At 37.9% G+C, this 16,412-nt stretch overlaps 1 protein-coding gene across 3 annotated transcripts in view; it reads right to left on the bottom strand.

Annotated features, from left to right (window-relative positions):
• The window catches only part of EPS15 (epidermal growth factor receptor pathway substrate 15), a 158,161-nt gene that overhangs the window by 141,444 nt on the left and 305 nt on the right, over positions 1-16,412 (bottom strand). The window lies entirely within an intron of this gene.

The following is a 16,412-nucleotide window of genomic DNA, read 5'->3' as shown; positions in this document are numbered from 1 at the left end:
CATCAAAAAAACAAACAACCCAATCCAAAAATGGGCAGAAGACCTAAATAGACATTTCTCCAAAGAAGACATACATATGGTCAACCAACACGTGAAAAGATGCTCAACATCACTAATCATTAGAGAAATGCAAATCAAAACCACACTGAGATATCATACATGGTCAGAATGGGCATCATCAGAAAATCTACAAACAATAAATACTGGAGAGGGTGTGGAGAAAAGGGAACCCTCCTGCACTGCTGGTGGGAATGTAAATTGATACAGCCACTATGGAGAACAGTATGGAGATTCTTTAAAAAAACTAAAAATAGAACTACCATATGACCCAGCAATCCCACTACTGGGCATGTACCCTGAGAAAACCATAATTTAAAAAGAGACATGTACCACAATGTTCACTGCAGCACAATTTACAATAGCCAGGACATAGAAACAACCTAAATGTCCATCGACAGATGAATGGATAAAGAAGATGTGGCACATATATACAATGGAATATTACTCAGCCATAAAAAGGAACGAAATTGAGTTATTTGTAGTGAGGTGGATGGACCTAGAGCCTGTCATACAGAGTGAAGGAAGTCAGAAAGAGAAAAACAAATACCGTATGCTAACACATATATATGGAATCTAGAAAAATGGTACTGATGAACCTAGTGGTAGGGCAGGAATAAAGATGCAGACGTTGAGAACGGACTTGAGGACACAGCAGGGGAAGGGGAGGCTGGGACGTAGTGAGAGAGGAGCACTGACATATATACACTACCAAACGTAAAACAGATAGCTAGTGGGAAGCTGCTGCACAGCACAGGGAGATCAGCTTGGTGCTTTGTGACCTCCTAGAGGGGTGGGATAGGGAGGGTGGGAGGGAGGCTCAAGAGTGAGGTAATATGGGGATATATGTATGCATACAGCTGATTCACTTTGTTGTACAGCAGAAAGTAACACAACATTGTAAAGCAATTATACTCCAATAAAGATGTATTAAAAAAAAATACTCATCCAGTCTGAATTTCAAGTATTCTATATAATTATTGGACCATATGTCTCAATTTCTAGTTGAGAAAATGTAACTCTAGTTGGAGCACTTATATGAACATTGGTGCTGCTGAGGGAAAGCAGTTAGGAGGGTTAAGAATATCTAATATGATCTATTTTGCTTAAAGCTCCTAGTTCAGGGTCTACTGGAATATTATACAAATATGGTTTATGCTATATAGTCTACGCGATTCAGCAGAAGACTCAATGTATTAGCATACTAACATATCCCGCATTCAAACAATTTCTGACATGTTACTATACTAGGCGCTTCTGATACAGAGATGAACAAACAGAACAACTTCTTTGCCCTCCTGGACCTTAGTCTTAAGATAGAGAAAAAAAAGAGAGAAATTATAATACAATGGCTAAATACCAAAATGTATTTGATGCACTAAAAGCTGACTTCCAGACAAACAAAGAACTATTCAAATAAATTGTACTTACTATCATTATTACCAAGCAGAAACAAGTACAGAGAGAAATATACTGAGGAAATAAGAAGGTAAGAAACTTGGTTGTTCATTCATTACTCATTCATTTAGACATCTATTGTACATCTATATGCCTAAATACTGGGAATAATAAAATAAGTATCAATAAGAAACTACAATCCCTGACATTGAGAACTCAGTCCAGTGGGAAAAAAAGACAGTAACAATTCATTGTAATAAGTACATCAAGAGGGAGCAAACACAGTTGCTATGGCATCAGTGACACCTAAGGGAGACATACAAAGAAAAGTCATGTCTGAATTATTTCATAACAAACTAAGAAAAAGCTGAGGAAGTCACTTACAAGTGACACCTAAACTAAATCATAAAGGAACCAGTCAAGCAGCTGCAAAGAGCACTCCTATCTCAAGACTCTTGTACTTGCTGTTCCCTCTACCTGGAACATCCCCACAGATATTCATTCATATGTCTCACTTCTTATTTCATTCAGATCTCTGATCAAATATAACGTCCTCAGAGAGGCCTTTCTGACCACCCTATCTAAAGTGCCACCTTATGGCACTCTCTTCCCTAATCCTGTTCTATTGTTCTTCCTAGCTCTTATCACTATCTGACATATTTATTATCTATTTGTTTCTATTGGGAGACCCCTGACTAGAAACATTAACCCATGGGGCCAGTGACTTGTCTTGCTCACCAAGTAATGTCATAATACGGACACCAGTGTTTTGCAGATAGTAGGTACTGAGTATTTGTCAAATGAATGAAGCAAAGGAAAGGAATGAATTTCAGGTACAGCAAGAAACATATAGCAGAAAGTTATGCGAAATGGACCATGGCTGGGTGCTTTTAACCAATAATAACTGTAATTGCAAGTATTTATATTTATTAAGGACTTACTATGGACCAGGCACTATTCTCAGCACTTTACTTGTATTATCTCATCTAACTTTCACAATTCTATGGACACTCTTACACCTTACATATGAAGAATCTTAAACACAAAGAGATTAAATGACTTGCCCAAATTCACACAGCTAGCAAACGGCAGAACTAGAATTCCAAGCCATGCAGAACAATGCTCTTTAACTCTTTTAACCACTGCCCCAAAACATAGGAAACTGATAACCTCTCTGGGTTGTTTCCATGGAAGGAAGGGAAGGAGGGAGGGAATACCTACTATAAGCAGTCTTTGTGAATATTACATGCTTCATATATTTAAAACCCTATATGTATTACTCATTAGTAGCATTATTAATTTTTTAAAATATGAACTACATTTACCATGCAAAAAGCTAAGTAATTCCCCATCCCTTGCACTTCTGATTCTGATTCAGAATAGGACTGGGCTGAGGTCTAAGAATTTACATTTCTAAGAAGTTCTCAGGTGACACTGATAGTACAGGACCACTCTCAAGAAACCCTGAACTACATAACCAAAATGTGAATTAAACCCCTTTCAAATAATACTAGATTTCCTAAACAATCAATGGCTGAACTAGGCACCTTCAAAGTACTGAATATATATATATATATATATATATATATATATATATACACACACACACTGAATATATATATATATATACACACACACACACACACATACACACACACACACATATGCATGCTTTCTCCCAAAGGTCAGGAACAAGACAAGAATGTTCACTCTCAACACTTCTATGCAACACTGTACTGGAGGTTCTAGCCAGGGAAATTAGACAAGAACAAGAAATAAAAGGCACCCAGATTGGAAAAGAAGAGGTAAAACTATCTCTATTCACAGATGACATGCTCTAATATATAAAAATTCCCAAGGAATCTACTAAAAAACTATTAGAACTAACAAATGAGTTCAGGAAAGTTGCAAAATACAAAGACAATATACAAAAATTATTTGTATTTTTATATACTTGCAATATACAATGTAAAAATGCAATTAAGAAATCAATTCCATTCAAATAAGAATAAGTCAAAAAGAACAAAATATTTAAGAATAAATTTAACAAAGAAGTACAAAACTCATACTCTAAAAACTACAAGACATTGTTGAACAAAATTATATATATAAATGGAAAAAAATCCCATGTTCATGGATCAGAAGACTTAACATTGTTAAGACAGCATTACTCCCACTAATCACAAAGTCAGTGCAATCTCTATGAGAATTCCAAATGACTTCTTTGTAGAAACTGGCAAGCTGATTCTAAAATTCATAAGGAATTGCAAGAAACATGGAATAGCCAAACAATCATGAAAAAGAAAAACAAAGTTAAAGGACTAGCACTTTCCAATTTCAAAACTTACTATAAAGCAACTGTAATCAAGACAGTGCTATACTACACATGGAGAGACATACAGATCAACGGAATAGAATTAAGAGTCCAGAAATAAACTCATGCATCTATGGTCAAATGATTTTTACAAGATCATTCCATGTGGAAAGAACAGTCTTTTCAACAAATGGTGCTGTGACAATCGTATATCCATGCAAAAGAATGCACTACCTTACATCATATATAAAAATTAACTTAAAACAGATCAAAGACCTAAGTGTAAAAGCTAAAATTATAAACTCTTAGAAGAAAACACAGGGATAAATCTTCACGACTTGAGATTTGCCAAGGGATTCTTAAATATCACACAAAAAGCACAAGTAACAAAAGAAAAAAATAACTTGGGCTCATAAAATTTTGAAGTTTTGTACATCAAAGACATTATCAAGAGAGTAAAAAAACAATCCACAGAATGGGAGAAAATATTTGCACATCACCTATCTCATTAGGAACTTTTATCTAGAATATATAAAGAACTCTCACAACTCAATAATAAAAAGACAAACAATGGGCAAAGGATGAGAATGGACATTTTTCCAGAGGAGATACACAAATGGCTGACAAGCATATGAAAAGGTGCTGGACATCATTCGTCATCAGGGAAATGCAAATCAAAACCACAATGAGATACTATTTCACACCCACTAGGATGGCCAGAATTGAAAAATCAGATAGTAACAATTATTTGAGAGGATGTGGAGAAATCCACATCCTCACACACTGCTGGTGGGAATATAAAATGGTACAGCTGCTTTGGAAATAGTCTGGCAGTTCCTCAAGCAATTAAACATAGAGTTACTATATGACCTGATATATCCAGCAGAAATGAAAACACGTATCCACACAAAAACTTATACGTGAATGTTTATAGCAGGATTATTTATAATAGCCAAAAGGTGGAAACAACCTAAATGCCCATCAATGGATAAACAAAATGTGGTTTAACAATAAAACTGAGTATTTTTCGGCCATAAAAAGTAATGAAGTACTGATACTTATTACACTTGGATAAACTTCAAAAACATTATGTTAAGTGAAAGAATCCAGCAACAAGAGTCCACGTATTATGTGATTACATTCATACAAAGTCCAGAATAGGAAAATCTATTAAGACAGAAAGTAGATTAGTGGTTGCTTAGGGCTGGGGGAAGCATGGAGGAGAAGGGATGATACCTAGGGTAAGAGATTACTTTTTCACGTGATACAAATGCTCTAAAATTGACCGTGGTGATGGTTGCACATGACTATAAACAGACTAAAAACCACTGAATTGTACATTTTAAATGGATAAATTGTATAATATGTGAATCGTACATCAATATGGCTGTTTAAAAAGTAATTTTTTTTAAATTTTAAAGAAATAGGACTTCCCTGGTAGCGCAGTGGTTAAGAATCTGCCTGCCAATGCAGGGGACAGGGGTTCAATCCCTGGTCCGGGAAGATCCCATATGCCACAGAGCAACTAAGCCCATGAGCCACAACACTCAGCCTGTGCTCTAAAGCCCGTGAGCTACAACTACTGAGCCCGCGCACCACAACTACTGAAGCCTGAGCGCCCTAAAGCTCACATGCCACAACTACTGAGCCCACGCACCACTACTGAAGCCCACGCACGCCAGGGCCCACGTGACTCAACTACTGAGCCCGTGTGCTGCAACTACTTAAGCCTGCGCACCTAGAGCCCGTGCTCCGCCACAAGAGAAGCCACCGCAATGAGAAGCTGGCACACCGCAACGAAGAGTAGCTCCCACTCGCCGCAACTAGAGAAAGCCCACGCTCAGCAACGAAGACCCAACGCAGCCAAAGAAGAAATAAAAAGAATGAAATAATAGGGCAGGAAGCTCAAAGAACATCTCTTAACAAATAAACAATTTTTAAACATTTTATAAATTCAGCACCTCTAGTACTTTTATTAAAAGTACTTGAGGACTGGGGCTTCCCTGGTGGCACAGTGGTTAAGAATCCGCCTGCCAATGCAGGGCACATGGGTTCAAGCCTTGGTCCAGGAAGATCCCATATGCCGCAGAGCAACTAAGCCCGTGTGTCACAACTACTGAGCCTGTGCTCTAGAGCCCTCATGGCACCACTACTGAAGCCTGGGCACCTAGAACCCGTGCTTTGCAACAAGAGAAGCCACCACAATGAGAAGTCCGTGCACCGCAACGAAGAGTAGCCCCCACTCACTGCAACTATAGGACCCAACACAGCCAAAAATAAACAAATCTTCTAAAAAAAAAAAAAAAAGTACTTGAGGACTTCCCTGGTGGTGCAGCGGCGGAGAATCCACCTGCCAATGCAGGGGACATGGGTTCAAGCCCTGGTCCAGGAAGATCCCACATGCAACAGAGCAACTAAGCCTGTGCACCACAACTACTGGGCCTGCGCTCTAGAGCCTGCAAGCCAAAACTACTGAGCCCCCATGCTGCAACTACTGAAGCCCGCATGCCCAGAGCCCGTGCTCCGCAACAAGAGAAGCCACCACAATGAGAAGCCCGTGCATCACAACAAAGAGTAGCCCCCGCTCACCGCAACTAGAGAAAGCCCACGCGCAGCAACGAAGACCCAAAACAACCAAAAATAAATTAAAATATATTTTAAAAGTATTAAAAAAATAAATAAAATAAAAGTACTTGATATGGCTCATATTTCTAAATGCAGATATAGTTCAGAAGATAATTAATTTTTTGGTTAGGTTAAAGGAAAATAAGTCTTGTTTACCTCAAGACATTCTGACTGCAAAGCCCGAGACTCCCATTTTTTCACCCTAGCTCTCAACAATTGTTCATATCTGGAGCACCAGAAATCCCCAGACCTAGCAGTTCTATTTTACTCAGTAAAATAGTTTGTTTTTTAGGGAAAATTTTCTCTGATACACGGTATGATCTTTAGTAATACGATACTGAAGGAACTCCATGTCCAAGAGACTATTAGCTTAAACGTAAATACTGACGTGACGTATACTAACCTAAATAAGCTTAGGTTTTCATAAGCAATAAATTCCTAGAGGTAGCAAAATGTAAAACTACCTTCTATCATGTCTACAAAAACCCTCCACTATAACTTGGTACAACAATCACTTTCTAGAGATGTGGTCTATGAAATGAAAAGTTGATTTTCACGTAAGATGTTGCAGCCTAGAACATATGTTCAGTTATAACCAAGGAATGGCACCATTAATTAGTTCTGTCAGAGCTATTTTGCCCTCAGAAATACAGACTCGTTCAATTTATATAAGCTGTTTACACTACCTAGGTTATAACCCTGGCTCTACCACTTAGCAGTAGCTTGACCTTGAACAAGTTACTTCACCTGTGTGCCTAAGTTTTCTCTTTTTATAAAACAAGAATAATAAGGATGATCTGGTTAACAGGTTGTAAGGATTATTGAAAACAGTGCCTGACAAATCATAAGTTCTCAATATGCATTAATTATTAGTATCCTCAAACTGACCTCTTCTCTGTCTCTCTCTCTCTCTCTCTCTCTCTCTCTCACACACACACACACACACACACTCACACACAGATCCCACTGAGTAATTTGCTCCTTTTACATAACAATAGAGGAATGTAATATCATGTGAATGTTCATTTTTATCCCTAAATTTGTCTGAAATATTGTCAATGGCTGTTTACAGGAAGCAGCATAGCAAATGTGCTTTAGAACAGATGTGCCCAGGTTCAAATCTCAAATCTACCACTTACAACACAACCCTGAGTAAGTAATGCAGAAGATTAATCCCTACTCATAGAAAGGCTGTGAATATTAAGTGAAATAATATATGTAAACCACCTAAAAGTACCTACTGCTTATTAGTTTACATAACATCAGTCCTTTTCCTTCTCAATAGTGGCATAAGAATGTTTTCCTTCCAGGATCTTTGCATTAATATTTAGCCCACTAGATAGAATTGTTCCACAACTAAAGTAAGACCACACTAAGAAAGGCAGAGAAATCACACATAAAATTAAGTTCACAATTTTCAGTTGTCTTACCATTTTTTTAAGCTCAATATCCATGCACAATTAGTCATTCATGGCTCATGGCAGGTTTAGAAATTAAAATATGAAGATAAACTATTCCCTCTGTCCCTATCCCAAGAAAGCACATATTTCTGTAATTGCCAAATGCCTTAGTGGATCACTAACTTTAAAAAGTATATTTAAATCAGTGATTCTCAACTTGGGGCAATTTTGTGCCCCAGGAAGTTTTTGGCAATGTCTGGAAATATTTTGATGGCCCCAGCTGGGAAGAGTGCTACTAGCATCTTGTGGATAAGGATGCTGCAAAACATCCCACAATGCACAGGACAGCCCCCCACACGAAAGAATTATCTGGCCCAAAATGTCAACAGTGCCAAGGTTGAGAAGCCATGATCTTAAAAAAAAAAAGTATTGTAATATAGAAGTTTTCCCCCCAAAAGTATGTTCTTGGCCAAATTTTTACTGAAGACATAACAAGAAATAAGCAGCTTGATTATTTCAGATGGGAAACTCCTGGTACTGTTAAATCCCCATTACAAAATTCCCAATCTAAAGAGGAAGTGAGGCTTACTTTTCTTTGCATAGTTGTACTGCGTAAAAACAAGTTTTTAAAAGAGTTCCAACCTTTATTTTTTTTTTAAATTGAAGTGTTCTTGATGTACAATATCAGTTACAATTGTACAATATAGTGATTCACAATTTTTAAAGGTTACACTCCATTTATAGTTATTATGAAATATTGGCTATATTCCCCATGTTGTACAATATATCCTTGTAGCTTATTTTATACATAATATTTTGTACCTCTTAATCCCCTAGCACTATATTGCCCCTCCCCCTTCCCTCTCCTCACTGAACCACTAGTTTCTTCTTTATATCTGTGACTCTGCTTCTTTTTGTTATATTCACTAGCTTGTTGTATTTCTTAGATTCCACGTATAAGTGCTATCATACAGTATTTGTCTTTCTCTGTCTGATTTATTTCACTTAGCATAATGCCCTCCAAGTCCATCCACGTTGCTACAAATGGCAAAATTTCATTCTTTTTTATGGCTGAGTAATATTTCCATTGTATATATATACATACCACATCTTCTTTATCCAGTCACCTGTTGATGGACACAGGTTGCTTCCATGTCTTGACAATTGTAAATAATGTTGCTATGAACATTGGGGTGCAGGTATCTTTTAAAATTAGTGTTTTTGTGTTTTTTTGGATATATACCCAGGAGTGGAATTGCTGGGTTACATGGTAGTTCTATTTTTAATTTTTTGAGAAACCTCCATACTGTTTTTCACAGTGGCTACATCAATTTACATCCAACAGTGTATGGAGGTTCCCTTTTCTCCACATCCTCACCAACATTTGTTATTTGTGTTCTTTTTGATGACAGTCATTCTGACAGGTGTGTGATATCTCATTATGGTTTTGATTTGCATTGTCCCTTATGATTAGCAATATTGAGCATCTTTTCATGTGCCTGTTGGCCATCTGCATGTCCTCTTTGCAAAAATGCCTATTCAGTTCTTCTGTCCATTTTTTAATCAGGTTGGTTTTTTTTTGATGTTGAGTTATGAGCTATCTATATATGTTGGATATAAACCCCTTATCAGTCATATCATTTGCAAATATTTTCTCCCATTCAGTAGGTTGTCTTTTTGTTTTGTTGATGGTTTCCTTTGCTGTGCAAAAGCTTTATGTTTAATTAGGTCCATTTGTTTATTTTTGCTTTTATTTCCTTTGCTTTAGGAAACAAATCCAAAAAAATGTTGCTACAATTTATGTCAAAGAGTGTCCTGCCTATGTTTTCTTCTAGGAGTTTTATGGTTTTACGTCTTACATTTAGGTCTTTAATCCATTTGAGTTTATTTTTGTATACGGTGTTAGAGAATGTTCTAATTTCATTCTTTTACATGTAGATGTCCAGTTTTCCCAGCACCACTTACTGAAGAGACTGTCTTTTCTCCATTGTATATTCTTGCCTCCTTTGTCATAGGTTAACTGACCGTAAGTGCATGGGTTTATTTCTGGGCTCTCTATTCTGTTCCATTGATCTATGTGGCTGTTTTTGTGCCAGTACCATACTGCTTTGATTACTGTAGCTTTGTAGTACCAACCATTATTTTTTAATTGCACTTGCAATTCATTAAAGCATGATTTATATCACAAAGTTTCTTATACCTCACTTCTATCTTACTTTTGTACAAAATATTAAAAAGCTCACACTTATGTGATAGGGAAGCACAGTGCATGAGGCCAACTTTCAACAAACATCATTATTATATACCAGGTTAACAATGACCAAAACTTGATAATATACCACGTTGATGGGGAAAAGGCACAAACACTGTTGATGGTATAACCTTTCTGAATGTAAACTGGCAGTCTCTATCCAAATTAAAAATATCCTTTGGCCCCAAATTATACCTACTAAAAATTAATGCACATACACATGTGCACAAAGATGTATAAAAGAATATTCACTGCAGCACTGTTGGTAACAACAAAAGATCAGAAACAACATAAAAGTCCATCATTAGGTGGCTAGTTAAATAAATTACAGTATATTCATATAAAGGAATATTCTCAAGTGTTGGAAATAATGAGGGAAATCTGTATGTGCTCATATAGGACAATCTCCTAGATCAATTACGCTAAATAATAATAAGCCACAAAATATGCAGCTTATTCAAAAGAAATATACATACACTCACACTATATATATAGCATATCTTATATATATGTGTGTGTGTGCATATATGTGTGTGTGTATATATATATATATTTTTTTTTGCAACTACATCACAGACTATTGCTGGAAATACACACAAAAAACATCAAGAATGACTGCCTCTTGGAATGGGGTTGAAGGCCAAGAGCAGGATGGAGACTTTCACTGGTATGTGTGAATTTTTTTTAACATAAGTTTTACAGTCGGTAAGTAAAAGAGCCAGCATAAACCTAAGTCAAAATTCTGAGCCTCAGTATTCTCTAATTTGAAATAATGATAATAATAGTCTAGCTTACTGATTATTGTGAAGATCAAATGAGAGAGCATAAAATGCTTCGTAAATTATAAAGCAGCACACAAAATTATAAATTAGTCCTCTGACTGAATTCTCCAAACCAATTGTGATAATAATTTTTATCATTCTTCTGGCCAATTTCTCTAAACCCAAACACGGGAATGTTTAAGATGAAATGTGAAGATAGATGCCATCTTAGAACACAAATTTTTCCTTAACATATAGCTATTTATTTTTTTAATTGAAGTATAGTTGATATCAATATTACATATAGTTATTGATTTCAATTTAAAAGGGTGAATTTTCAAAAAAGTTGTCACATAGAAATGCTAAGTTGGCTGATTACAGAAGAAATACATGCTCACTGTTGAAAAGAAGGTAAGTAAAAATTATAACCATGCTATCGTAAAATCTTGGTGTTTTTTTCTTCCAGTCTTTTTTCTATGATGCTTAAGTGGATTAGATTATTTGTCTAAATAAAATGTTTCCACTGTACTGTAATACAGCATTCAAATTACAACATCCCTCAGATTAACAACAGCTCCTAATAAACATAATTTTTAATGAAGATATAATATTTTATCTTGTTGATGAGACTTCCACTACTTTAAAATGAAATTTTAGTATATGGGTTTGCCTAACGAACTCTGCCTAGATTAATTTTTCATTTATTTCTACCAATTCTCCAAATTACCCAGACCTCTATCAATGGATCTTTTCCCCCCCTCCCTCCCTACATACCTCCCTCTCCCACCCCTTCTCTCGCTTAAGCCATTTTCCTGATTTTGGTTTCCAGAGTTCCAAATTTATTAAGTCCAAAATTCACAAAACAAAGAAGCACATAACTGTGTTTAAAATTCCTTGAAGAGCAAGTAAAACACCTTAGATTGAGACCTTAAATTAGACTATTAGTGAGAGAGGAGATTAGAACTATGATTCGTTACTAAATAAAGATGCTCAATCTTTTTCTACTACATGTTAGTCTGTTATCATTGTTCTGTCTGCAAATAGAGTGAAAACAAAAGAATACACTCTATTGGACAAACCAACTGTTCCTAATTAATTTTAACTGTGACAGCTCCTCCCAAATGCTGAACATTCCAAGCCATTTTTGAAAACTGTTAAATACTGCTCAAGGAAACAAAGATTTCCTGAATATACTGGACTGTAATTGCAGGCAAAAAAGAAGAATATAATTATTGTGCCTTTCCCATAGTAGGAACTCAAATGGTATGTCATGTTGAATAAATACTCCTTTTCTGCTTCTGAGAACATGTTGTAATTTTCACACTCTGCCCTGTATTTACCATCATAACTGTTAAACCAGACCGCAAAGGTGATACCCATATTAACACATACTGTCTACTTTAATGAAATTGAAAATAAACACCAAAAACTGAAATTATGGGGATTTTTTTCCCTCCAATGTCCAAATTTTCTGTAATGCAGTTTTATCACTCTTGCAATTTAAAAAAAGCATTAAAAAAAAAGTATCCTTATAGCATGTATTGTTTTTTATCAAATATTAAGATTGTTTTAATTAAGTCCCTTTCTAAAGGCTTTTTTATTACTAAAAAAAAGAATCCTTGCTAAATTAAAACAAGAAAACTTCAGCATAAAGCTGAACTGATGGATGATTATTTAAAATACTCATATTATGCCATCTTTCAATAAAACAAAACCTTCCTCATCATCAAGAGCAATACTTGTGCACCCACAATTGTACTGTCAAGAAACCATGAAAGGTACTGGAGATTCAGAGGCAAAAGATAATGCTTCCATACTCAGGAAGTTTAGTACCTAATTAGGAAAACAAGGCATATACTGAAAAAAAGAATAAAAAATACAAGGGAGCAATGGATATGCCGAGCATGTAGTACACAGAGAAGTACAGTGGACAGACTTTGAAGTCCTACAGACTTTGGTTCAAATCTTAGATCTATCACTTACTAATTTATGTAAATTATTTCCCTCATTTGTAAAATGGAGTGTTAGGTTAAGTGAAGTAAAATTCTTGGCATACAGTAACACCCAAAGGGAAGTTAATAGTATTATTATCATTATTATTAGAGATACAGCCTTAAGGAAGAAATGGGCAATCAGCAAAGTTTAAAAAGAGGAAGCATTAATATCTTTTTGTAATCTACCACCATAAGCAAAAATCACAAGATCTTTCTCACTCAAGTTTTACTTCTTATTGACAAGAATAGAATACCTAGCGAAGAAAACTAAAATTAAAAAACACTAAGGCTGGACTTCCCTGGTGGCGCAGTGGTTAAGAATCCGCCTGCCAATGCAGGGGACACGGGTTCGACCCCTGGGCCGGGAAGATCCCACATGCTGCAAAGCAACTAAGCCCGTGCGCCACAACTACTGAGCCTGTGCTCTAGAGCCCACGAGCCACAACTACTGAAGCCCACGCACCTAGAGCCCATGCTCCGCAACAAGAGAAGCCACCACAATGAGAAGCCCGCGCACTGAAACTAAGAGTAGCCCCCGCTCACTGCAACTAGAGGAAGCCTGCATGCAGCAACCAAGGCCCAACGCAGCCATAAATAAATAAGTAAATAAATTTATTTAAAAAAAAACCACTAAGTCTATATAGCACTAAAGTACCGTAGGAAAGTCACCACTAGATCTCCAAATCATAGAATATGATCTATAAAAAAGAATGTTCTTTGGAAAGGTCCTTAGATCAGCTAATTCAAACTCTCCAACTAGAATGTAAGCTCCATGTGTTTTTTGTCTCCAAGCTCCAAGAATTACCATCTATTTTGTTCATTAGTATATCCTCAGTACCTAGAATAATTCCTAGTACATAATAAATGGTCAGTACATATTTGTTGAATGAATATTAAAGCTAAGAAAACTGAGGCCTGGAGACTTAATGCCATACAGTTAGCTCCTGGCAGAGCTGGGAATGAAACTAACATTTCATTATTCTAATAGTCTATCCTGTCTAGAAGCTAGACCATGATAATTTACATAATTTATTTTGGTGGTTGGGGAGTTGCAGGGTTGGTTGGCAGGCAGGAAAAAGAGGAAGGAAAGAGTAAATTAAAATATTTTTCAGGTGTTTTTCCCCCAACTGTTAGTTTTGCTTAGTTGATAAAGGCAAAAAATTATACACAAGACAATCCCAGTACAGTGCATAGCACATAAAAGGTACTTAACAGATATTGGTTGAATGAATGAACCTACTCCAAAACTATTATCATCTCATGATCAGAGGCAGAAACTAACTTCAGCATCAGTTTAATGTTTGTAACTGTCATACAGCCCTTTAGAATTTTCAGCCATTCATAAGACAAACAGTTATTAATCACTTTCTTCCAGATGGGCACTGAGGCAAACAGATGAATTGAAAGATGTCCCTGCCCTGGAGGATCTCACTTGAGCATAGCTATGCCTAAATGTGTGCTGGGGCAGGGAGGAGATGGTGACATAAACAAATCAATGAATGTGAAACCAGGGTGCACTGTTACCTCAGTTTATTTGCCTCAAGCAGTTAAAAAATTAAATTAAAAAACACAAATCAGCCAAGTTTTTAAATAACAAGGAGGCACATTAGGCATATATTAACACTTGGGAAGTTTCTTTTTCCTGTGCCTTTACAATATACCTTATTGCCTCTTAATGTCTTAAAATCAAAATATTCTAAATTGACTTATTTGGCTATTCAATATAAATGAACCATCAGTGTTTGTTCTCTTATATGTGAAACAATGAAGGATAATACTCCTGATTCAGTATTTACTTTGTGTAGATGTTAATATTTAAATATATAACCACAAGAACATATTTAAATTACTTAACTGTCTATAAAATGGACAGAGCCTGAAGAAAATATCCAGAGATGATAGTAAACAGAAACTGAAAACATGGTCTTACCCAAGGAGAGAATAAAGTATGCACACAACTAAGAAGCAAATCTATAGAAGTCCTCAGGGGAACAAAATCTTCAAGAGGGGAGAATTCCCGCTGGAATTGGCCAACAGAGCCAGAGAACAACAGCCTGCCAACAGGATCTTGCTTAATGCCTATCACTAACTAGACTTAAAAAGTGAACACCCAAAAGTCAATGTTGCCATTTTCCGAATCTGAGTTTTCAGGAGGACCCTTCCAAAGAGATTCGCTACCAAGATTAAATCACCATTTTCCAAGTATTCTTCCCCAATATCTGCTTGTCAAAATAGGATAAGCAACACCAAATAAACTGGGAAAGAAACAGACTTCACTTATGAAGTTGAAAATTCCTGCAAGCTGAAGTTAGTTATTTTACCTGAGGCACAAGTTATTAACGTGATTCCTGGTTCCTGGGGAGAACATTTTTCACTCAGTATCTCTATCCTCGAATGCTAGGCAAAAGACCCCCAAAGTCTCTTGATCCCAACACAGGAAACTCTCCCGCCCCAATGTATAACCTATCCCAGTGTTCTGCCTTAGATGCCCTGACAAATCCAGGCCAAGGAGACTACAAGGTGGCGGGGAGATACTACAGGGCAGGCAGGAAGGCTGGGGTGGGCCCCAACGGATAAGTCCATGGCCACCAGCTCTGCAGAGAACAGGCTGAGAAGGTGAGGCTGGGGTGAGATCTGGTCAAAAAAGTGGGAAGGGACTGACAGGTGCACATCCCCCTCACCATTCAGGACATCACGGGAAGATTACAATTGTCTTTCTTTACAGAGAGGGAGGAACAAGGCTCCCAGAGTGATGCTGAGCGGTTTTCTGGGAAGCACGAGGACTGACTCTGAAGGAAGCAGAATGGCAAGAGAAAAGACCCTGAGAACAGGTTTTAGTGAAGATTCCCCCAGTACACGTGACCTCTTACGTCCTTCCCAGCACCAAGACTGGTAGGACCATCACACCTGTTCAAGGATGTTTCCCTGTTTTCCGCTTGGACAGCGATAGAGCCCACCGGGTAGGAGTGGTAGCAGAACTGAGGAGGAAAAGACTGAATCGGGGGATCTGACCCAGCAGGAAACCTGATCAGGAGGGGAAGAGGCTGAATCCAGGAAGGGCTAGCAAGGTAAGTACACGCTCTGGTAGAATGAGACTTATGTGGAAGAGAGACTCACTGGAGAGAACTGCTGGAGAAGGGTTTTCGTCGGACTCCGCTGGGAAAAGGCCGGTTTAGAGAGGAAAGACTGGCTTGGAGGCGACCCTGAGCGCCTGGCTCAGGAAGGTGACTCTGCCTGTCCCGAGGGCGAGCCTCGTGTGGGGCAAGGGCTGACCCGAGGATGAGGCTGATCCGCGAGAGCTCAACAGGAGCTCACCTGGGGTGCTTCTGGCCTGGAAGGAGGAAACTTCCTGGGTGGGTGAAGGCGAACTGGAGTGAGAGGAGCGGGCACACACCAAGCGGGGCGGGGGGCACGGCGGGGTCGGGAGGAGGGGGCGCCGCGTGGGGCGGGGCTGCGGCGCCGACCGGCCGGGGCGGGGTCGCGGCTGCCGCGGTTGAGCTGCCGTCTCGGGATGGCGTCCTCCCCCAGTCACACTCACACTCTCACACACACACACACACACACACACACATACACACACTCACACGCGCGCGCGCGCGCTCGCTCTCAGTA

Source organism: Eubalaena glacialis, chromosome 3 (genome assembly GCF_028564815.1).
Source record: "Eubalaena glacialis isolate mEubGla1 chromosome 3, mEubGla1.1.hap2.+ XY, whole genome shotgun sequence".
Classification (NCBI taxonomy): domain Eukaryota; kingdom Metazoa; phylum Chordata; class Mammalia; order Artiodactyla; family Balaenidae; genus Eubalaena; species Eubalaena glacialis.
The sequence above is the reverse complement of the archived record's forward strand: the minus strand, read 5'-3'. Positions and strand labels throughout refer to the sequence as shown.